The sequence below is a fragment of the Rousettus aegyptiacus genome, unplaced genomic scaffold, assembly GCF_014176215.1.
Source record: "Rousettus aegyptiacus isolate mRouAeg1 unplaced genomic scaffold, mRouAeg1.p scaffold_m13_p_10, whole genome shotgun sequence".
NCBI lineage: Eukaryota > Metazoa > Chordata > Mammalia > Chiroptera > Pteropodidae > Rousettus > Rousettus aegyptiacus.
The window spans coordinates 53,301,530-53,324,492 of NW_023416285.1; the positions used below are offsets into that span (position 1 = coordinate 53,301,530).

The following is a 22,963-nucleotide window of genomic DNA, read 5'->3' on the forward strand; positions in this document are numbered from 1 at the left end:
ACAATTATAGCCCCCTTACATCTCAGCCTCCCTGCTTACCTTTTTATTCATTCCTCAATCTTTTTTTTTCCCATTTGCAAAAGTGAGGCCATGTTTCCTTAGAGTCACAAGCATTTGACTGCCTTAGTGTGACTCAAATCACAAGAACCTATTTCTATTTCACTCTGTTCTGAGTTCAAATGTTGGGGCCCAGCATGGCGAGAGTGCTACTTGGGGTCCAATCACGTGTTTACAAGTTTCCCCCTGAGGAGAATCTGTGACTGTGTGAGATTGGCCAGGGAGGTCGCCATCAGTAGGTCATTGATGTTGCAGTTGAGCGTGGTCTCAAAGTCATTAGGAACAATCTTGGGTACTTGGTTAACCAGACTCATCAAGAAGTGGCCCACAGTATTGTTGGCTGACACCTTTCCAGATAGTACATCTTCCACATATGCAACACTGTGTGTAGAGCACCCTGGATGCCAGTTGACCCTGCTACTTGCTGCAAGTCACTTGAGAGTCCGTCCAATCACTCAGTTGAGGATAAAATAGGTCTTCATGATCAGGTCAACTGTAATTAATTCAGTGTCATAGTAGGCATATTTCACTGTCAGAAATGTGAACCTCACTCCCATGGTCCTCCCAGCTGACATAGGCCTTGATATTCATGCGGCCATTCTGGAGGCTCCTGTCCACAGTGAGGTGAATGGGGTTGAGAGCTTCTGGGCTGTAGTACTCATGAATCAGCACAGAGTGCTCTGTGATGTCATGGCCTATAGAGCACTAGCCCAGGATGAGCTCATTTGGAGAAATTTTCTTGTGCAATTCATACATGTTCTTAGCAAATTTCATGTCAACAACAACCTCATCTTCTGACTCATAGTGTGGTACTAAAGAGCAATTGTTGACTTCCACTGAGTGCTTGTCAACTATTCTCAGCAAGGTTCTGATAACTTTGGCAGTGCCTTCTTTGCATCGCTCCTGGCTGTCCACGATGGAGGCCAAAATGACTGTGCAGCTGTCATTCTCCACATGGCCACTGGAGAAGAGGCCTGGTAGAGCAGGACAAGCCAGAGACTGCGCTGGGGTTTTAGATTGGTGCTGCTGCAAAGGGTGCGGTATGGCCCAGGCTGTGGTCATAGCAGCTGCTGTGGGGGTCTGGTGATGACGGTGGAGCTGGAGTTGGAGCTGGAACCAGCACTGGACCTGGAACCGAAGCTGAAACCTCAGCTAACTCTGGAGCTGAAGTTGGGGCTAATCCTGGAACTGGGGCTGGGGCCACAGCAGGGGCCTGGGATTGGAGTGGCAGGAGGTGCACTTGCAGGCACTGCCAGTGTGGCTATCCTGTCGAGAGAAAAGGAGCCTCTTATTGCTCAGTTTTGAGGGAAATAGGGCAGTCGTGTCCAGGTTCACTTAAGATGGTGGATTAGGTTTCAGGCAGCCAGATTTGTTCAGACTTTGCACCCCTCTTCTCTAGCTCTTAAGATCTCCCACGTTCACCATGTCAGCGATGGTCTCTGAGCCTTAGAAGGGGCACTCTATTTGCTTAACGTATATGCAGAGACCATAGCAACAGTGGAGGCAGGAGTAAACCGGTACCCTAGTATGAGACAAAAAACAAACTGTAACTTTTGTCCTTATGCCTTCTAGGACAGGAACATGATGATGACAGTAGTGATAATCATTGGGGAGAAGGAAAATTTGGGTTTGATAGTTATTCCCTGCTGATCAGGGATGATCAGGATTTGAAGAACAAAATTGCTTTGCATTTCGTTATATATACTCATTCAAGTTTACACACCTTGATTGAGACTCGAGCAAGGTATGAGAACCATAAATTGGTATAGGGAAAGGCTAACTGCAAAATATTGATTAAAGTAAGCCAGAATAACTTTGAGAGTAACCAAATTACTTAATTCTAACATGAGTAAGATCATTAGCATTTATAATCCCGATCTCAGGAGGGACCTGATTCTAAAAAGCAAGCAGGTGAAAAGATGGTTTAGAACGCCTATTTATGACCAAGTTTCTGTTTATGCCAGTATCTTAATATTTCATTTTATTATATCTATACACGCTCTACAACCTGTCTGGAGGTGTTACTATAAAAGTAGCAACTTTTTTTAGTAACATGCAAATCCCTCCAACCTCAGCTGTCAAGATGGCTAGTGCCTGTTGGTTTTGTAATAGCATTTCAATAAAAAAATTACTAGCTGTTTGTCGATGTTCCATAGCAGAAACAGTGGCCTTCCAGGATTCTTGTATCAAAATTGGATGTAGCAGACAGACCTTTCTAGATTGCTTATCCCAATAAACTAGAATAAACTTCTATATATGATACGACCAATTCCTGAGGGAGCTATTATGAAATTACTGGTGCTTCAATTCTGAAGACAAGTGAGAAATCACAAATGCCTATTTTAACCTTGGGCTTTTGAAATGCAGTGGAAAAGAAGGAGTCTAATTTAGGAATTTTAGTTGAAGGTCTCAGAGAAGTGAGGTTGTATGTCTCAGGCAATGCCGCAAGCACTATGCAAGTGCCTCACCATGATAAGAGGAAGATGTGGTAAAAGTTGGAGCCATATCATCTGTCTGTGAAAATCTGTGAAATTGTGGCTGAGTGAGACGAGAGTGGCTGGAGTCACAGACATTCCTCTTAAGGGGCCTACACGTGAACTTACTTGGTGATGGCCTCACTTGCTCTAAGCTTCAGTTCGGGGGCAGAAGATTGAAAGGCATCAGAGACACGTGGGGAAGAACTGAATTGTCTGGATTCAGGATGAGGGCTGGAGGGGCAGCTTTCTTCCAAACAGAAGTGCTGGGAGAATTCATTGTCTTATTGTTGAGCCCTACCCTCTCCCAGCATTCAGAAGCAGGTTGCCAAGATATCTGAGTCTCCATAAGCCTGGATAACAGGTCATCCTGCCCTGCTGATTCCCTGAGAGCTTACCCCACCCAAGCCACCTCCAGAGGCTTTTCCATACAAATGGCCTGTCTCATGCTACATACTTTCATAAAGTATCTCAAAGGTTTGCAAAACTCAAATAAATAGCATCTGGCCTTGGCACATCCCATACCTCTTGCTGAATAGCCCCAAGCCTGGCACTATCAGCAGCCTGCTTTGATTTGCAGCTTGGCCTCTCGAACCAAGTGGAAAGTGCCCACGTATGGGTTGCTTAGTGGCTCATGTCAGATAGCCCGGGCATGTCAGGCTGCAGCTAAATTTGGCCTGTGGGAGTGCCCCTCCAGGAGCCTCTGAGGCCAGCACACCCAAGCCAGAGTACTACCCAGGGCTGCATCCAAAAATGACACACCCAAAAGACATACTGGGCAAAACCCTGCTAAAGCAAATGCTGCACTGTAGGGTCAGCCCCTCATCAGCCAGTTCTCACAACCACCCAGGCTGAGGATCTGCCCCTCCCATTGATGATCAGATTGCAACCAAGCTTAACTATAACAGAAGTGAACACACAACCCATACAAAGGACACACCTGGCTCAGGTAACCAGGGAAGACTGTGCCACTGTGCTGCTCAGGATACCTATTACATAAGGCTACTCTCTTAAGACTGGGAGATATAGCAGTTCTACCTAATACATAGAAACAAAGAAAGGAGGTAGTCAAAATGGGGAGACAGAAAACGTGGTCCAATTGAAAGAACAGAACAAAGTTCCGCAAAACAAAACAAAACAAAACTAAACTTCTAAACTAAACTAAACTAAACTAAACTAAACTAAACTAAACTAAACTAAACTAAACGAAACGAAACGAAACTAAACGAAACTAAACGAAACTAAACTAAATGAAATGGAAATAAGCAAGCTACTTGGTACAAAGTTCAAAACACTAGTTATAAGGATGCTCCATGATCTTAGGGGAAGAGTAGATGAACTAAGTGAGAACTTTAACAAAGAGATAGAAAACATACAAATGGAGATAGAAATTATATAAAAAAAGAATCAATAAGAAATGAAGAATTCAATAACTAAATTGAAGAATACATTACAGAGAATCAACAGTAGATTAGATGAAGCAGAGTATGGAATCAGTGATTTGGAAGATAAGTTTTCAGAAAACACCCACTCAGAACAGCAAGAAGAAAAAAAAAGAAAAATATAAGGGTAGTTTAAAGGGCCTTTGGGACAACATCAAGCATAACAACATTCACATTATAGTGATACCAGAAGGAGAATAGAGAGAGCAAGATATTGAAAACAAAGGTTAAAACAAAGAGAGAATCTTAAAAGCACCAAGAGAAAAGCAATTAGTTATCTTCAGGGGAGTTCCCATAAGACTTTCAGATGACTTCTGAATAGATACTTAGCAGGCCAGAAGGGGTTGACATGAAATATTCAAAGTGATGAAAAGGAAGGACCTGAAACCAAGATTACTCTTTTCAGCAAAGCTATCATTTAGAATCACAAGATGTATTAAAGGCTTCCCAGACAAGGAAATGATAAGGAGTTCATCACCACCAAACCAGTATTAGAGAAAATGTTAGATGGATTTCTTTAAGAAAAAGAGGAAGAAAAATTAAAAAAACAGATGAAAAATATAAATAATAAAATGGCCAATACTACATATATATCAACAATTACTTAAAATGTAAATTGATTAAATGCTTCGATCAAAAGACATAGCATGACTAAATCAATTAGAAAACAAGAACCTTACATGTGCTTCCCACATAAAACTCACTTCGGATCTAAAGACACACAAAGACTGAAAGTAATGGGATAGAAAAAGATATTTCATGAAAATGGGAACAAATAACAACAAAAATTTGGAGCAGCAATACTTATACCAGACAAAATCAAGTTTTTTTAAAAAAGCTATAATAAGAGACAAGGAGGTACCTAATAATCCCACTTTTGTGTATTTATCCCAATAAACCTGTAACACTACTTTGAAGGGATATGTGAATCTATATGTTCATTGCTGTATTATTTACAATAACCCAAATATGGAGGCAACCTGGGTATTCATCAATAGATGAATGTATAAAGAAGATGTGATACATATATACAATGAAATACTACTCGGCCATAAAAAACAATGAAATCCTGCCATTGGCACAACATGGACGGACCTTGAGGGTATTGTGCTAAGTGGAATAATTTAGGCAGAGAAAGACAAATGCCATATAATTTCACTTACATGTTGAATCTAAAGAACAAAATAAACAAACAAAACAGAAAGAAGCTCTTACATAAAGAGAACGTTTTGATGGTTGCCAGATAGAAAGGGGATTAGGATCAGTGAGAGAAAATGGGGACGAGATTAAGAAGTACATATTGGTAGTTACAATATAGTCATGGGGATGTGAATTATAGCATAAGAAATATAGCCAATAATATTATAATAACTATATATGGTTTCATATGGGTACTAGATTTACTGGAGTAGGTTACATAGATGTCTAATCACCATGTTGTACACCCGAAACTAATATGATATTTAATGCCAACTATAATTGAAAAAAATATATTAAAGAAAAGAAAAACAGCAGTTAGTAGCTTCTCAAAGTTAAACCTTACTGTGGGTCATATTCAGGGCAAATGTTTTTGGGTCTAATGGGCTGTTATCCAGCCATGACAATCTGTGGGTGTGAAACCCTCAGCATGTAAGTGATGATAGGAGGTCCAGGAGGCCTCTGAGGGTTGTGAGAATGATTGAAATGGCATCTGAAATTTTGATAAACTAAAGTTGGCAGGGTGGGCCTAGGGTTAGTAGAATTTGTACAGTTCAAGCAAAATGTCACACTATTCAGTTCTAGGTCCCAAGCAACTCCCTAGGGGAAGTCTATTTCAAACATATTCTGAGTTATATTAAAACTTCAGCTTCTCAGTTGGTAGTGCCACTAAACAGCCTATCTCCCCATCTTAGGGAAATTTTGAAGGCGGTGTACTCATTGGTTGTCTCATTATTAACAGGAACAAGACTCCCTGATGTAGTACTGTACTCAGGTCTGAACTTTCAATATATATTAAGGTTCAGAGACCCAAAAGAGCCCAAAGCCATATACATTCTAGTAACAGAGGGCAGCTTTAAAAGGCATGGACTATACTGTTTCCTACTGACTCAGGCCAACAACTAGATGGGTCTGTAGAATTATGATCAGCCCATCCAAACCTGAGCCCAAATCCCAATCGATATGTGACCCTACATATTGATAGATGTACCCTGACATTTTCCCAGTCTGAGTTCATGGAGTGGCAAGAATAAGGTGAACACCAATAGGGTTAGATTCATTTTCCATGTAGTTGCAGCAGGTGCAGATCCAACAATTAGCCAATCTAGCCTATTGCTCAGCCTTTCTATGGCAGGCCTATATGGGTGATCATTAGGACTGAAATATTGAAATACTGAAATATTGACGTATAGTGTATGATCAGTAAATAGGAAAACTTCAGTGAGAAGGAAAAAGATTTTATCGGGAAAAATGAAATCTAACACTAATGTTTGCAGGTGAAACTGTTTAATCCTTTAGCAAGCATAATAAAATAGAATACTAGGACTATACAAGCAAATATCACCAATAGTAAGGCAAAAACACATTGCTTAACTCGAAACAACAGAACAATAGTAAGTTAAAAGAGTTTGGTATAAAATGATTGGATTAGTAGAGTAGCCATAATAAAGGTTAGCTGTAAGTGAAATTTAGGTTTATACAGGCCTGGTCTGAACTCTGGGGCAGAAGCAATTGGGGTCTCAGTTTCTCTGTTTCTTTTGGAAAACAATTTATGATCAATTAAGAGTTTATAAGTGTAATTAGGGGCTGAAAAGCCAGTGGTGGGCTTTCAGGTTCATCTGGCATTAGGATGGTAGGGTCCTCTTGCTTTTTCCTGCTTCTTAAAGATAAACTCTGGGAATTATAAAGAGGATAACGAGGCTCCTGGCTAGAAATAGGTATTATCTTGTGAAATATCTAAGATATAACTTCTTTTAGCTTGACCGAAAAATGTGTAACTAGAAGAACTTCATAGGGTCTGTTTTATTTAGATCGTAGTTGTGCCTTGGGATGTTGATTTTTCCAGGTCTTGAGGAAGATCCAATGTCCTGGCCTCACATAATGCAAGGGAATATCTGTTGGGAACATTCACCATCTGGAAGCATACTTTTATGCGTGGCAGATAAGGTAGCACCTAGAGACTGCATACATTTTGTAATATCTAAGTCTTTTATTATTATTTAAAGGCTATAGTAATTTTAGTCTTCAAGAAGTGTCTCCCATATAACATTTTTAAGGGCTCAATTGGAGCATACTTTTGGGGGCCACTCTCACCTTAAGCAGGGCAAGTGGTAAGGCCTTATTGCCATGTTAAATTGTTTTTTTTGTCATATTTTGGAAGTTATCTTTTTAAAGATATGACTTATCTTTTCAGGTTTTCCTATAGAACGGGGTGTCCATGAAGCATGCAACTTCCACTGTATTTTGAGGGACCCAGATTGCTATTGTGTTTCCTAGACTATGAAGGCTCATCTGTTGTCACTTTGATTTCAAAGTTGTAACCTCAAATGAGTAATAATTTCTTTTAGTAGACCTTCATTCCCTCAGAAGCCTTTTCTGTCCTGTGTGGAAAAGCTTTGACTCATCCTGTGAAGGTGTTCACAAATACAAGCAAATATTTTAAATTTCCCTTGGGATAACAGGAAAGTCTATTTGTCAATCATTTTCTAGTTCTGTCCCTTGGGTTTGTACCCTGTTTATTATTGGAGGTGGCCCAGTTTTAGGATTGTATATGGTGCAATTCATGCAATTTTGTACTACTTTTTGGATGATCTTTTGCATTTGTGGACCAATTATAAACTTTTACAGCCAATGATAGATTGCATTTCCCTCATAATGAGTTCCTTGTTGTAGATGAGAAATAACACTAGTCCCTGTCCATTATAAATCCACCCTTCTTTGGTAGTTTTGTAAATTCTTACCCAGTTTAGTTTTAGACTCCTTCATAATCTTTAGTGTGCAGAAAATAAAACAATTGTTAATTATTTATTTAGTTATAACTAGCTACTAAACACCAAGAAGAATTCAGAAGCTAGTATATGTATCTCAGCATCAATCTGCCTCTCTATCTCTAGGAATTTACAATGTATTTAGAAAAGACTTCATATATATATATATATATATATATATATATATATATATATATATATATAGATGTACTTGAAGAATAAATTATCTGACACTCAGTATAAATGTTGCCAAGGAGATGAGGAAAGAAAACATTGTTTTTTTTCTAATCTCTTTCCTAGAATTACAAGCTCAATAAGCATATGAATGGTTCATCTTCCAGGTCACAGTTTTACTCACATTTTATCACTGCGTAATATACTTTTGTTGTTTTCCTTCTATTTATTCCATATCCTCACCACCTGCTGTTTGGTTGCTAAACCATTTCTTAGTCTTTCTCTCTCCTTAGTGCAGCACCCTATTTCAAAATTTCTCTGTTACCAATTTCTGTGTTAGAGTCGGCAAAGTTTCAGGGAAAAAATATACCCAAAATATAGTAGCTCATGACAACAGAACCGAATTTCTTGCTCATATGACTTTATATTAACACCATAGGTTGTAGGATTAAGATTGGAAAGGCTTGTTTACAGAGTCATTTAGAGTTCAAGAATGATGCGCAACTGTTATTGTTAACATGAAGATAACTCAATTATCTTCAATAGGTGATTTTAAAGGTATCCCTGGGATCAGTGTTCCAACAGCAGGAAGGGGGAAAGATCCTGAAGGAATACATGGGAAAGATTATGGCTGGGTTTAGTTTAGAAGGGATGCATCACTTTCTACTCCTATTCCAATGGCTGAGGTTCAGGCACATGGCCACACCTAATTGCAAGGAAGGTTGGGAAATGTAGTCTAGCTGTATGTCCAAAAAGAAGAGGAAAAGAGATTTTCTAGGACACTAGGATTTCTGCTGTAATTAGAATTGCTTTGGCATTTAAACTCATCTTCTCACTTTAAGAGTTCTCTAAATTGACATTCCTTCAAAATGGTTCCTTAGAATAAATATTTTCATAAAGTCCACTCTGATCTATATACATGGAGGATTTTCTGAATATCTGTGGATATCTTAAGTTCACTATTTGATTATATGATTCTTCAGTGGCAAATAGAGATTGTTTATCACACAGGAGATATTCTGAAGGCTCATTAATCTTGATGTTATTATATCCATATTGTCCATAATTGGCAGTGATGGATGACATCACAGTAGAACATAACACATAACACTCTTGGGGAGGCACGCTCAGAAGGCTGTCATTATGAAGTAAACATTACCCATTAGAACTGTTAGTAAATGAAATAAGAAGTATCTAACAGGAATCAAGGTGAGATTGTTTTTCATCCTTGTGAGTAGACGCAGCAAGATCTTGTGTACTCAGCTAAGATAAAAAGAATGAGTATATACATGGTGTCTTCCCTATGATGTCATTTTGTCCTAGTTCAAGGTGTAATTTTGTTTCATTTACAAAATAGCCATAATTTAAATTTGCATATTTATAAAGATGAGCAATATTCACTTTCACTTTTGGGCTGCTCACAATAAAGGGAAGAGGGATTAAATAAAATACTTATTGCAGTAAGTAGCAAGAATATATAGCTTGTCTAGAAAGCATAAATTTGTGATCTCCCTCTGTAATATTGACCTAGGAGTGGGAGCAGAGAGAGTAAACAGTGAAAATTACTCATCACACAGAAATCAAAATGAGAATGTTAAATTGTAAGCAGTGTGTAAAGAACATGGATGTCAACTGGATCTTCTTCGGTTGGAATCCTAGCTCTGTCACTAGAGATGCTTGTTCTTAGCCAAGTTATTTTAGCTCTCTGAACCTCATCTGAAGAAGGAAAATATTAATATATAATGTATGTATTATAGAAAAGTTTACATATATGTACATAGTTTATTTATCTATCATCTATCTGTCATGTATATGTGTATGTATGTATGTATGTATGTATGTATGTATCTGTCTATCTATCATCTTTCAGCATTTTTATTTTACATAGTTTCAAGCATAGAACAGGTTTACAATACTTAGTTCTTGTTATTAAGTGTTGTAGTCAATTTATTACTAACTCAAAATATTTATTGATTAGCATGTGTAACTATATAATTTTTTCAACATTGGGATCCAGGTAGAAAATGGAAAGAAGTGAGCTCTAAATAGTAATTGTATATAGAGAAATCAGGAGGACTTAAAAAAGCCTAGTGAGGCAGAAGAGGATATTTAATCTAGAGAGGGGAAGGTAAATTTAGAAAGACAGAAAACTGGACCAGGGAAGAGGGTTCTAGAGTTCCAGATTTGAGATGAAGGAATTTTTGGGATGTTTATAATAAGGAAATGGCCTGCTGGTGACAAGCTTAAGTGATGTTAGTGGGTCATGGAAAGTCATGTTGGTAATTATAAAACTTGTAATTAACTGGATTGAAAACAAAAGGGTTAACATGGTGCAGGATGTGACTAGGGTGGAACAGAGAGAAAAATTGGAACAGGGCTTAAAACTTGCTCAGGAGGCTAGGGATTATGTCCTAGAGGTTTGTGGCTTAGGTGAGAAAATGGAGATGATAAAAACTGCTAATCAGAAGAATTATTAAAGAAGGGCAGTAGTAGAAGGATCTGGATGTGGCTAAGTGCAGCAGGTCAAATTTCCTGGACACGGGCGGTTTATAGTGAGTGGAATAGAGCAGTTTTATAGGAAAAGCTTTGTGTGTTATAAAGAAGCTATATTTAGTTTACGATTCAAGGGAAAACTCCAAGGTAGAAGGAGACTTGCTCATAGAAGGGACTCTATTGACATAGCGGAAAGGGCTCTTATCTATTAGATAGATTGCAGTCGGCTATCTGTTGAATCTATCATTTATTTCTTGTTTCCTATCTTTTTTTTTTTTGTACTGGTCAGGTCCTTCATAATGTGGTCTTTCTCTGCCTTCTGATATCTCCTTTCACTCTCTTCTTTTTTCACTAAGAGTGAGCCACATTAGCATTCTCCTGGCCCTCATGAACACAAATTCATTGCTGCTTCTGTCCTTTACATGCCTGATCCCTTCTGCCTTGAATACTTTTTCTTTAGATATTTAAAAATACACCCTTCATTGTTGTTATTTTTCAAAGTATTCTCACTTCTTAAATCACATTTACATATGTCTACTTTTTTGTTGCACCGAAAGGTAAGCTTAATGAAGGCAGTGACTTTGTCTTCATAATTGATGATTGCTCAACTACTAGAATAGTTCCTATATTATGGTAAAGGTTCAACAATTATCTATGGAATTAAAGATAGCAGTAAAAACATATAAACAAATTTAGACTTACTAGGGAGACAAAGTGAGCACTTAAGTGACCCGTAAAAAGAAACAACAACAACAAAAAAAACTGTGGTGCTATACTTCAAAGTCTAAAATGTATGAAAAATATAGCTCTCAAGATATGAGACTATTTTTGAAATAACCCTATTATAATACTTTTGCATAAAACCTTAATTAACTGTTAGAAGTAATGGAAACTTGCAAATCTTAGTCATCAGCTACTTATTATTGATGTCCAAAGCCATCTATGTCTTCCTTACTTGAAAAATGGTTTTCATACCAAATTCCAAACTTGTGCCTCATATCTCATTTTGAAATTTAAATTTTCTAGAAAGGCTTTTCTGCTTTGGAATGAACAGATTATATGAAAGCCAAATTATAAGTAATGATCAGGTGGTTCTCAGGAATTTGTTAAGAGGCATTTCTTGGGCGAGCTTAATTTTAATACTTATTAACATGTTATTTCATGTTTCATAATTGTATGATGGGTTGTGGTACTCAAGAGACATACTGTTGCTTCTTCTTCTAGCTTTATCAACCTGCAAGTTCAGATGTCTCACTATTTTTCCCCAGTTACATCTTTGGCCTCCTGGCACAAGGCTACTGGCTTCTTGTAGAACTACTCTTTATCTGAGTGTTATACCTGAGATAAATTGGTGGTTCTCATGAAAACACTGGAGAATCAAACATTGCTCAACTTTTAAATTTTTACTTTGCGTAAGGTTTGTGTTGGTTGTTTCAGTTTCTAGCTAAGATTATTTTTCCCTAAGCTTAGTGCTTTTGGAATATTTTATCCCCAACCCAAAATGGAAATTATTTTATCTAAAAGGTTCTGGGTCGTAGAAGCTTTAATCGGGGAGCTGGCAGTGTCTGTTTTGGTGGTGGTGGTCGTAGCAGAGCTTGCAGTAGTTTGTATTTGGAGTGTAGGGGTAAAGTAGGGAGAATAAATTGAAGGGTACCTAGGGAACAGTGAAGGTTCAGACAAATAAGGTACTGGTTGAAGAAGTGGATATGGATATCCTCAGGCATAAGGGAGAGGAGGAAAGGGTAGTGGAATTCTCCCTGGGTCATAAGGGGGAGGAGGAGGAGGTGGAATAATAAATCCTGGGCCTGAAGGAAAAAATGGTGGAGAAGGAGCCAGCAAAATTGATTGTTATGAATATGGTCCCCTGGAGCCTCTGTAACTCTCACCCGGCTGTGGGAAAAAAAGAAGTAAACAATTTTAAATTAAATATTTTAATGTCACACATAAGAACATATATTGTCTCTGACAAGCAGAATTTTAAGATGACTTTCAAGATTCCTGCTTCCTGCTGGCACATGCTGGCCTGGTGTTATCAGGTGAGCCTTTAAACTAGATTCTGCAGGTCAGAGGTGGAAGGCGTAGGTAAGATTTGAAGCTGCAGCAAATGTTCTTCTATTGGCTTTGAAGCAAAGAGCCATATTGTAGAGAGGACCACATGGAAGTAAATGGTAGATGGGCAGTAGGAGCTGGGAATGCCACTTGGCTCACAGACAGCAAGAAAAAGTAAGTATCTCAGTCTTACAACAAGGGACCCAATTCTGCCAATAAACATGCAAGTTTGAAAGAGGTTCCTGGGCTCCAGAAAAGAATACAGTCCTAGCAAAACTTTTGCAGCCTTGTGAGACCCTGAACAATGAATCTAGCCAAGCCAAGGCCAGAATACTGACCAAAGAATCCGTACAATAATAAACAGATATTTTAAAGCTACCGATTTGTGGTAATTTCTTATACAGCAAGAGAAAATTATTGTATGTATCTAAGTTATGCCGTCTGAAAGTCTATATCAGGAAAAGGAAGAGTTTGTCTTTCACCCTCTGAATGCCTAGGCTCAATGAAACCTGAGAAGATATTGAATGGAAAAAAAAATATTGAATTGGTAAAATCATATCTTTTGCTTATAATAGAGTCTGGCATGAAAATCATTTTCAAATGGGGAAAATGTCTCTTTATATCCCATTCAAAAGTTCAGGATGGTTCCAGGCTTTGAAAACTAATATTGTCAAACATGTTATTGAGTACCCATTCTGTGCAATACGCTAAAGTAGGAGATATGGGGATACAAACATGCCTTTGGTGAGACAGACCAAGTAGCTACAATACAAGGTAGTATGAAAATGGTCCAACGGGAGGCAGAATGATTGTCTCTGATGTTTTTTGCCAGGCTTTGAATTCTGTCTCTGCTATTAGAGTTTGTGTGAATATGGAATACTTTTTGGTACTCTTCATCTGGAAAATGATATTCACAAAAGTATCCATGTCCTAGGGTCATTGTCAAATTTGTTGTGAAATATTATCTGTAAAGAGCTTAGGGCAGTGCTCGGCTCAGGTACAGAGCTCAATAAATGTCACATGCTACTATTTGTTAACATCTAGGATAGTGATTGCAACTTTTGTAAACATAATTTTTGGAAATAAAAATAGCTGAAAAATAGTGCAGAAAACAAATACATTAATGATTTAGAGTGATTAGTTTTGAATAGAGAAAAGGATTTTCTCACTGAGAAGGCAACCTTTGAAAGAAGGCATAAATAATATAAATTGTGGGGAGGGCATGCTAAATGGAGAGAAAGTGTGGGAACGCTCCAGGACAGGAAAGCACAAGTCCTACTCTCCTGAGGGTTTGTGTAGGACACACAACTGCTGTCAGGCCCTTTACCTATTTGCTTGGCACTTGCCAATTTAAAACTGTTAGAATTTCTCCAAATCATCCTTCTTCTTGATTCCTACTTGCAGGTTTTAACCAGTGGTGGCAGATGTCAAAAGCCTTCTTCCATTCACAAATGTATGGTCCTTTAGCCCTGCCCCGCAGTCCTTTCAAGAGCCTTAGATTTGCTCTACCCCATTCCTTAGAACCTATAATTTTCCAAGTTGATGCCAATTTTATTAAAGTTCTCAATCTCTTCTTAAGCCTTCATTCACCATACCAAGATGACTTTCCTCCTATTTCTTCATACGAATGCAATAAGAAATGAGCTTCACTGATTTACTGGCCACACACCACAAAGTCATTAATATCTGCATATTTCCTGTCTTTTACAAGTATATTTTTAGGGCTGTGTCAATCTTCTCTTTTTCTTCCTGCACTTTCATATGTGTCTTTTAGATGCCTTGTTTTCCTCAGAAAATAACTATCACTTATGTTTCATTTACCTTTTTAAACAAGGTCTACTTTCAACCATGTGCTCCCTTGTTATCACTCTCTCTTTACCTCTTTCCTTTATAGCAAAGCCCTATGAAAGGGTAGTCTAGGTTTGCTGAGACTAACCTCACTTCTCATGTCCTATTTACTCTATGAATGGCTTTGCCTCCAACATACCAGTAACAGTCTTTCCCTGGTGTCATCAGTGAAACAAAAAATTCCAAGGCACTTCTGTGGAACGGTCCTCATGTTTGCCCTCTCTAGCCAGTGACAGCATATTGAATTAGGGAGGACATTTGACCCAAACATTAATAATCCAGTGGCTATTCAGGGCATTTGAAAAGTTCCAGGACTTTATTTTTAATTGGCAAAGAATCAAGTCCTTGGTGTGAGAAAATACTTCACATCATTTTCACTATTAAAACAGAATTACCTGAAATTAAACTTTTCTTCTAAGGATATTTTCATATCGATATAAAAGTTATGTCTAATGAAAAAATCATAGAAAATATCTGTTCTTTTTCTAACCTTTTAACCCAACTACAGAGGTTAGCTTCCTTTTCAGAACTAGACATAGGTAATAATCTTGGTAAAAATGATGAAAAGTATCACTTATCCTATGACACTTATCCTTTGTTTTCAAAAACAAAGACAAAACTAATAATGAAAATATATTGTAAAAGTTATTTAAGAGTACATTTGATAGTGTTCTGGTCATTATGAAGCTCAAAAAATGTCAAGGTACATCAAGGGAAAAATTTGATTTATTGTGGAATGAGATGGGTTAATTATCCCAACATAAATGCTTTACTCAGACATATAGAATTTCTCAAAATTTAATGTGTTTTATGGCTTATCAAATTTCATGTAAGGCATATATTATTCATTTGTAAAAATCGATGTTCAATTAAAAGCTTGTAAAAATGATATCTTTAAAAGTCTCAGAAAAAGTTAGTATTTAAAGTAAAAATTCTTCAGTTTATATTTCTATGAGGATCCTTGTCAGTGATGATTATTCTGCTGGTCCAAATGTCTCCTGCTGGTTTCTTTTCTAAAGATGACAAATGAAGATGTGAAAGAACAAGAAATCTCAGCTTTTATATATGTTGCAATGGATTTCTAGTGGTAATAAGGGAAACACTGGTTGGAAGATACAAACTTCTGGGTTGATGTACTTAAAATAAAGACAGAAAAGTCATCATTGCCAAGATGGCAATCTTTTTCTGCAAATATATATATTTTTTCATTTCTGAAGAGCTTTGACCCATTTAATATGTGGTATTTCCTGAGGAAACACATTATGCAATGAATCATAATTTCCTTTTGTCTAAATAAACTAATCTGGAGTTAGTAGAGCATCATTGCATTGCCTCTTTATTTTAACAGAAAAGCTCAAGCTTTTCTATTTCAAGTAACTTTAATGGGTCATCTTTTGTTACATGTTACTGTCACCATATTTCCTATTTTATCTAAAAGTTAACTATACTCTAGAAGAAATTAAAACAAATTATTTTTTAATGAACTCTTACACAATATAATTTTGGGGGGGGGGGGATAACCCAGAATTAAAATTAGAAATTGTTATCAAATAGATGTTACTATTTCTTTACATGGGTAACATGACCAGTTATATACAGAATATCTCAAACATATTGCTTGACTCTTTGACCACTGTGCTTGCTATATCTCGTGGGTTTCATATTTCTATTTTTTTTAGTCGAAATAATTAAATTGTATTACTATTTTATACTTGGGCATGTCTACAAATTTGATCCTGTGTATTATTCCTCCCATTTAAGTAATCGACTTAGTTGAGTAAATGTTTTTGAAGGATGAGAAAAAATGAGTTCTTGGATTAAGATTTTGATCTATGTTTTGGAAATAGCAAGGTAGGAAAATGTAGTAGTGGAAGAGGGAGAATATTCAGAAAATTCATGCAATTTCTCAGTCTTAATTACATATTGGTTCTCTGTGTCATAATTGTTTCAAGATATTTAGATAATCTAAAGTGTACTTAAATGGACATTTTTTCGAAAGTTCCTTTCTGCCAGTGCAAAACTAACACAGTAGTTTGAGATTGTGCTTTAAAAAAATCACATGCTGCTTACCATACTAACCTGAGAAATTTAATTAAACATAAATGTGATGACTTAAAGTTTTCGATTATGGGAAAATTATATGGAGACAGTCTACTTTGAAGAGGATATCTATGGGAAAGTCACAGCTTTATATTTCTGATAAACCTGGGCTTTGAGTTTTCTTATTCCAGATGATTCTATAATCTCTAGTTGTTACAAATATGTATAATAATAATTGCTATTATTTAAAAACCTTTACCATATGCCATATGGCAAAGTGAAATGAGATCTATTATCATATCTGTTTTACACAAAGATCCTAATGAACCTAAGCCTGTCACTTCAGGACCTGAATACTGAGATAACTAGCAGTCCATGCTGCCTCCTAAATCTAAGTAACCTTCAAAACCTTAACTAACATCAAATGTTAGAGTATGCTGCTGAGATTAATCAAATAAATTTAGTCAAGCCACTTTACTCAAAAGCGTAATGCCAACATTTTTTTGCTGGGTGATAATAGAGCAAGCTATTTTACCTCACTGTGCCTCAATATCTTCATTGAAATGTAGATATTTGTAATTACCACATCACAGAGTTTAGTATTCTGTTGTTCATTCATTTACTCATTTAACATTTATTTAATGCCTATTGGGTGTCAAACACGGTGCTAATTTATTAAAGTTACAGAATATTTAAATGTTTAGTGTTTTAAAATCTTTTGGGAATCATAGGTATGTTAAACAAAAAAGCCACATTTTCAGAGTTAATTTTGGTTTTAAATTACTGTGCTTAATTTCATCTGCTTTGTTGCAATTTCAATGCCTTGGAAAATTCTGATGTCATAATGAAGTATAATAAACTGTGTTGCTGTTTTGAACCTTTGGCCCTAATCAGTTAGTGAACAATTATATGTCCAAACAGTGAAGATAATACTACTTCTAAGTTAACAATGGAAAGTTTAATAAGCCATTTTCTCTCTGACAATAATTCATGTAGTCAATGGAGGAGTATCTCTTTTTTCTTACTTTAGTGTCAACTATTTGTCAGCCAAGTGTTTTAAATCCAAATATGATCTACATTGTAATGGATCATTGGCTCTGAAAGATTTAGGTTGAACATTGGCAAAATTGGAAGATTTCTGAGTGTCTGTGACTAACACAGAGCCAACGGAAGCATATGTATGTTAGAAAGTCACTCAAGTTAATTTTTAATTTATAACTTTAAGAGATCCTGAATGAATATTTTCTAGAATAGTACCTAAATAAGCTGTCTCTGGTCACAGGAAATTCAATATGATAGTAGAGCTACACTGTTATTAATGTAGAGAATTATGTGACAGGTGAAAAATATTTTTGTGATATAATTAAAATTAACAAAGTTAAATTCAGTCATGCAGCAACATATCTGAGGTCTGCTGTCCCATTGTAAAATAGTTATAACTGTTTTTGGACATATGGAAGGCATAGAATGTGTATCTTCTAGATTATGTAGAAGTAGATGAATTGGCTTCTGGGTTAATAATACTGTAAATATATATCATGCTCTTGAATTTACAACTGCTTTTTAAAATCGGTGTGGAAAATTGGTTGTATAGAATTAGTCAGTGACACCATTAGGCACTGAGAGAAAATGTTCTATTGGACTGAACAAGTCTAGCACAATGAGGTGGGTTTAATATTAGAGATTCCAGATCGAAGAAAAGCTGTAGCTTTATTTATATAGTATGGATCCTGCAGGAGATTCAGATCAGAAATTTCAGTAAACTTTCTGGAATTTGGCTACAAATTTTCCCCCAATCTTCCAAGTAGCTAAAGTTAAAAGGGAAATAAAATCAGATAAAAAGTATTCACAATGTCCATAAAACAAAATCAGAGTAATTTCTTAAGACAAGTACCTTGCTTTCTACTCTGTAGTATGAGAAAATTTTTCCTTTGTTTTCAGGTAGAAAGTATATTATTCTATAGATCCTCACAGTATAACCTGGATAGTCTGTGAATGCACATAAATATAAAATTGCCTTTGAATTAAAATTTTGTTAGATTGATAACTCCAATCATCCATCCAAAGAAATTTAGTACCCCCTTCAGACCTCTCTTGGGAAACATTCCTTGCTTCATCTTATCCGAAATATATTTTCATTGTCACAATTTTTTTCTATTTGAAAAAATATCTGGTGGTATGTAAGTTTTCTCTGTAAACAAGATCCAATACTTTAAAACATTTCTTATAATGTAATATATTTGTTAGTTGATAAATATTATATTTATTTTTTCATTTAATATGCAAAATAACTCTAAGACATAGCCAGGAAGAAATGAACATTCTAGTTTTTTAAATGAAAAAAGAGCTGAGGAGTAAAGTTATTACTAAGACCACGTAAAGCTTGTTTAATAAGGTTTATTTCTTTAAAAAAAACTATTCATAACCTACTGGTAAGAATTTATTTTTAAAAAATAAGAAAGATTCTAAAAAATAAAGTCTATGAAAAAATGAAGATTATATGTTCATCTCCTAAAAGCTAAAACGAATGCCTTAAATAACAACTTTATATTTTGTGAGAAAATAGTTTATCGTTCTCTGAAATGGAAATTTAAAAACCTCAGTTCTAGAATTTACCTTGTCACCTATGAATAGTATAGTCTTGGGAGAAATTTTATTAACTTTTTAAGACTTTCTGTTCTTTTGTAAAATGATAATGTTAAATTTAATAGTTTTCTTTTGTCCTCATTAGAGGCAGAGCTAGGTTTTGGGAAACCTAAGGGTTGTATAATTTTGGGACCTGACTGTAAGAAAAAGAATACAAAATTATAATTACCAACTACCTGCGGTATTGATTGACAGCAGCAATAAAGAGGGGAAGAAAGAGGAATGGCTAAACATCACAGGCTTCATTGAGGCAGGAATTGTATTTTAGAAGATTGGAAGAGTAATGATCTCTGTGTTAGGTGGCTTTATTGAAGTAAAAACAACAAAAATCTCGTTGATTAACAAAACAAACATTTATTTCATGTCATGTGTTTGCAACCATTGCAGCCTGTTTTTATAGTTCTGTTATGTGTATTTTCTCAGAATGAGAAACCTGGGTTGAAGAAAAGTCTTCAGGTTTAAGAGTCTCTTTTTGGGACATGCAGCCCTTGTAGCATAAAGGAAACAGCAAGAGAGCAGACGTGATGAAATTTCTGCCGTCCAGTTGCCTACGGTGCTTTGAGCTCACATTGCAATACCAAAGCCAGTCAGGGTGCCACTGTGTCAATGAGATAGGGAGGTACAGTCTGCATAGAGGGTAGGATGCCCTGTAAGCTTTGTGCCAATGACTGGAAATGTAGAATCCTCTTTTCATAAGGGAAGTGGAGGGAGATCTTTGTGGGAACACTAGCACCATCTACAACAGCTGGGGAGCAGCAGCCAAGAAGGTGGCAAGTCTACTTCCTTTCCCTGAGACTGAGGGCTGGGGAAGAATCAGTAGCTTCCACTTGAGAGGGTCCATTTATTTCTTGTAAAGAAGCCTCCCAAACATTTTCTCCTCCTTTGCCCTCTTAACGTCCTCTAAGCTTGTGCTCTCATTCCCTTTCACGGCCCCACCACTCCCCACAGGAAGTGTGGGTCCTCACTCCTTGTGCTTTTCAGATTTGAGTGCCTCTTGCTTTGGCTGGATGCTGATGGAGTCGTCCTAGTTTTTTATTGCTCCTTCTGGTTGGAGTGGAAATGGGCTCCTGTTCTCAAAATAAGGATGGAAGTGGGTGCTCAAATGTCAGTGTGATCTCCCTACCAGTTTAAACTAAAACCAAGCTCTCCTTGCCAAGGTAAGCAACACAGTTAAGGCTTATTTGAGGAAAGTCTTTTCTTCCTCTAGTCTGTTGCAAAAACAATAAAACCTACCATTAGTTTATTAAGCACTATTCCTCCATAGTAGCTACGAATGCCCTTACATCTGAGCCAGTTGGCAACGGATTTTATTAGATTTTTTTTTTTTTTTCAATTTTCAAAACGCCTTCTCAACGGAATGGAGGAGGAAAGGTTCCGTTTCACGTTGACACACACAGCAGTCTTTTCATGTGTCTGTATCACAGAGCCGACGGTGACCTCCTTGGGAGCAGTGTCCCATCCCTTTTTCATCCCGGTGCTCTCAGTCTCTCTCACTGTGCCTCATAGAAAGCTTTCAGTATGTGCTGGTGGATGGCGCGAAGGTGTTCCAAAGTTTAATGGGAATTTTCCAACCTCCAGTTTCTTTTGTCAGTGGTGGAAGTCAAGTTCGGAGCATAGATTCACATGGCCTTCACCTAGCTCAGATCTCTTCCTCCTCGGAGGCTGAGTCAGGATGCAGGAATCCCATACCAGGCCCACAGAGCATTTCAAAGGGCAGTTGGCTAATATTTATTGAGGTCTTAGTCTGTGCTCCTCGATGTTATTAGGTGCTGGGATTATGTGGTGGGAGGTGAGACACAGCCCTCCTAGAATTTAAAACTTTGCTCTTGATTTCTTAATCTTTGGGCAGTTTAGCAGAGTAAGTTTTTTAAAAAAGAAGAAACATGGTGTGATTTTAGGGGAATTCTCCCTTGTACCACCCTGATATTCGAAATGGACTTTAGAGTTGTATTACTGATCACTTTAATCTCTTTTACATGCAGTCTACTGGACAGATAATATCTACTGTTTAACACTCTTGTGTGAAAAGATGAATTGAGAGCAGTCTTCACTTTGGGAGGAGGGAAGACAATGAAGCTCCTTGGGTACTGATTTTAGGGAAAGGGGGTGCTGTGATGGGAGCGGGGAGAGGGTGAAGGATCTGGAGGCTGGGCCTAGGACCTGACAGGCAGGGGCCCGACAATGCGGCGTAAACCGTAATTGATGAGTTGGTCGATCTCTGGCAACCTCTCCCCGATTCTCAACGTGTACCTTTTAAAATCTATAACATGGAAATTGTAACACTCAACTTTATTTTTAGAGTTGTTGTTTATTTCTTTTTCACCTCTTCAGTTTGCCTAGATCTGTATTAATTGTAGGCAAAAGTATTATTCTCTATGAAAATGCAAATACTCTTTGATCAGGATATAGAAAAACTATTATTGACTACAGGCATATTGGTAGGAATTGGAAATTAGAGGCCAAACTCCCGGACATGCGTCCCCTGCTAGATATGTTTGTTGAGAAGGGAGAATAAGATTGTTTTCATGGGTGTGAGCCTGAGTTTGTTCTGCAGTGAGGCGAGGACATACAGAGAGAAGGAGGGCTCTGCACGTGGGAAGAGGGACCTAGAGGTTGGGATGTGAAATTGAAACTTGCTGCCATGCGTCTTGCAATGTTTGGAAGACTCAGTGCTTTATCTTTGTATCTAATCTTATCTGTCTATCTATCTATCTATCTATCTATCTATCTATCTATCTATCTATCATCTATGTATTGTCTACTTTTTTTAAAAACCTTTTAAGTAATTTGAGATCCTCATGTTATAGAAGTTCTTTTATGAGGATGTCTACTTCCATCAAAGACAGCATTTTGCCCTAGAGAGAGATCTAGAGAGATAGAGGTAGAGGTAGGGATAGAGAGAAATACAGAGGGAGGGAGGGAGAGAAAGAGAGGTGAGGGGGGTGGAAAAGGGGAAAGGAAGGGAGGGGAGGGGAAAAGGGAAGGAAAAAGAAAAGCAAAAATAGAAAAAAAAAAAGAAAAGAAGGGAAAAGAAGATATATTTGATGGTCGATGTTAGATCAAGAACAATATACTTTATCCTGGTTGGATATTTTGTCCCATTCATGGGTGCCACATTTTAGGAGGGACTTTGGTAAATCTGAGAGTAACTAGGGTTGTGAGAAGACAGTTAAGAAATCACTGAAGGAAACAAGGTTACTTAAGTAGGAGAAAAACCTCAGGACCCAAACGAAAGCTATTTTCAAACATCTGAGGCAAGGTCTTGAGGATAGGATGCAGGGGCTTGTCCCCTGTGTCAGGAAACTCAGGGTAAGGAGGGGTCTCTGGTGGCCAGAGTCCTCCCAGGGAGGATCCTGGAGGTCTGGCCTGTTAGAGGTGTTCCTGTCTGTGGGGAATTAGGCTAAATGGCCCTAAAGCTTTTGTCTTAGTGTAAATAGTTAACAGACAATTGCTTTGAGTGCAGTGAGACTTAGACCAACCTATTGTTAAATAATACTTTAAAATCTTGTTATAAAACCACTATGTATGCATTATGAAACATTTGGCAAGTAAAAATATAAAGATGTGGAAAGAAGTATTGCTCATCTTCCAACCTGGTGATAACAACTAACATTTTGAAACCTTTCTTTTTTTCCTTCACATTTCAGGCCAAATGGAAAAGCAGATGAAATCTCTGTTTGGCGCTCCCTCCTTCTCTTTCGATTCCTGTCAGCCCTTCTTTTCTGCTCATCTTTCTTCATTCAGTTGCTTCATACGTCCTCCCACCAGCCAGTCT

At 37.2% G+C, this 22,963-nt stretch overlaps 1 pseudogene; it reads right to left on the reverse strand.

Moving 5' to 3' along the window:
* Positions 1-221: 221 nt before the first annotated feature.
* The window catches only part of LOC107499301, a 29,475-nt pseudogene continuing 6,733 nt past the window's right edge, over positions 222-22,963 (reverse strand).